Genomic DNA, 2,862 nt, shown 5'->3' with positions numbered 1-2,862 from the left:
AGATTCTCTATCAGCTCATCCCAGGCCACCGGACGGAGAAGCAGCTGCCCTGGCCCCCGCGTCAGGACTTTCAGATCCCGCAGCTGGGAGGGAAGAAGAGGAGGCCGAGGATGGCGAAGATCTAAATCTTTTGGGGACCCGGAGATTGAGGAGCTCGCATAAAGTCACCTCATAAGGGAGTAGGTATAGTTTCCGCGGGGCCTTTCTTTGGCCCCCTCTTTTACGGGCTTGTACCCACTCCCTTATGAAGTTGACTTTTTTTGACAAGCGCAACCTCATATCTCCGAATCTCCTCATGATTTGATCCTGGCTCCTCTGGACGCCACACACCAATTTCACCGCATTGGTGATAGACTCCCAGAGGGCCTTCTTAACAGGCGCATCTGTCGACCTCCTCTTGTTCCCAAACAGCTGGGGATAAAAGTCCTTGACGGCGTGGACCAGTGCAGCACTCTCTGGCTTGGTGAACCTGGGAGACGTCATGCTGACAACTGACAAAGATGGCAACGTGTAATGGACTTTTATATGGTGAAGTAAACATGAGATGCACCATGGGACAAGTTATCTGTACATCTGATTGGATAAAAGTTTGAAATATTGTTAGAATGTCTGTGAGACCATCCTGACTCAAGTTGTGTTTGTGTGATGAACTCGGATTGGCCGTTCCTTAATGTTTCATATTTTTGGTCTTATTTCATTCTCATCAATTGATGGGCATATGTTATTTATTTTTTGGATTCTGTTTTTTTTTTTATTATGTATAATATTGAAAATAAGAATACTGTATTCTTCACATATATAATAATTCACATTTCATTTTGACCAACATGTATAAAGCAATGCCACTTACAGCAAACCCATGTTAACGTGTATGCGCAATTCTAATTTTCGCGATCATTGCGCAATGATTCCAAGCGGAATTACGCATCCGTCATTTGACCAACATGTATAAAGCAATGCCACTTACAGCAAACCCATGTTAACGTGTATGCGCAATTCTAATTTTCGCGATCATTGCGCAATGATTCCAATCGGAATTACGCATCCGTCATTTGACCAACATGTATAAAGCAATGCCACTTACAGCAAACCCATGTTAATGTGTATGCGCAATTCTAATTTTCGCAATCATTGCGCAATGATTCCAATCGGAATTACGCATCCGTCATTTGACCAACATGTATAAAGCAATGCCACTTACAGCAAACCCATGTTAACGTGTATGCGCAATTCAATTTTCGCTTTCTGACGCATATTCTGTAGAGCGCAAGAAACATCATTCCTATTTCATGTGTCACTAATCTAAAATCAGATATCTAAACATCATATGTAGTGTATGTTGTGAGATCTGGATAGGTTTAGTATCTGACTATATACACATTTTTAAATAAATAATCAAATATTAAGATATTATATGAAGTTGGATAGTTACCTGGTTCAGATTCTCTATCAGCTCATCCCAGGCCACCGGACGGAGAAGCAGCTGCCCTGGCCCCCGCGTCAGGACTTTCAGATCCCGCAGCTGGGAGGGAAGAAGAGGAGGCCGAGGATGGCGAAGATCTAAATCTTTTGGGGACCCGGAGATTGAGGAGCTCGCATAAAGTCACCTCATAAGGGAGTAGGTATAGTTTCCGCGGGGCCTTTCTTTGGCCCCCTCTTTTACGGGCTTGTACCCACTCCCTTATGAAGTTGACTTTTTTTGACAAGCGCAACCTCATATCTCCGAATCTCCTCATGATTTGATCCTGGCTCCTCTGGACGCCACACACCAATTTCACCGCATTGGTGATAGACTCCCAGAGGGCCTTCTTAACAGGCGCATCTGTCGACCTCCTCTTGTTCCCAAACAGCTGGGGATAAAAGTCCTTGACGGCGTGGACCAGTGCAGCACTCTCTGGCTTGGTGAACCTGGGAGACGTCATGCTGACAACTGACAAAGATGGCAACGTGTAATGGACTTTTATATGGTGAAGTAAACATGAGATGCACCATGGGACAAGTTATCTGTACATCTGATTGGATAAAAGTTTGAAATATTGTTAGAATGTCTGTGAGACCATCCTGACTCAAGTTGTGTTTGTGTGATGAACTCGGATTGGCCGTTCCTTAATGTTTCATATCTTAGTAACTTCCTTACACATACCGCCTGGTGGTGCTGTTACTTCATTTTTCATGTAGACTTATTTGTAACTCATGAGCCTGTCATGCGGATATGTGTGACGCCGATTTAAAATCCGTGATCCGTTAAATATTAATGTTTAAATTCTCTTTAAAATCTAATACTGTCACATTATTAAATGTTGTATACATTTTTCGGTTTAATAACGGTCTGTTTCTTTAATACAAATACACATTTAATATTGTATGTCTTTATTGTTCATAAAATGAATTTGTTGACTTATTGTGAAGTATTGACATTGCTCTATTAAATGTATTTCATAATGCACATTGATTGTGTGCTATTGCGTGACATTAGACTCTAATGTTTAAAGATGCAAATCTGGTGTTTCAAGATCCGTTTCCCACGCAATATTTCTGAATGTTCAAATTCAGGTTATAATGTCAGTAACTTGGATAATCTGTTTATAAATGTTAAACTACAGGTTTGTTTGTTATTAGTAAATAAACCTCGAGCTTGTATTTGTCTGAACTGCTCATATATGTTATTGTGCAATGGCGTCTTTATTTTTAAATAGACATTACAAACAAACAATTGTATCAAATGATCTGTAGAGATAGAAAATTGTTTAGACTTTAAAATGTAACTCAATTTATCTTAGTATTTAGATATCCTCAACAGAAGAAATTTAAATGCACATGGTTGAGCCAATCACATAAGGCATCTCTGTGCATCCACCAATC

The sequence above is a fragment of the Bombina bombina genome, chromosome 5 (assembly GCF_027579735.1).
Source record: "Bombina bombina isolate aBomBom1 chromosome 5, aBomBom1.pri, whole genome shotgun sequence".
Lineage (NCBI taxonomy): Eukaryota > Metazoa > Chordata > Amphibia > Anura > Bombinatoridae > Bombina > Bombina bombina.
Note: the sequence above shows the minus strand (reverse complement) of the source record.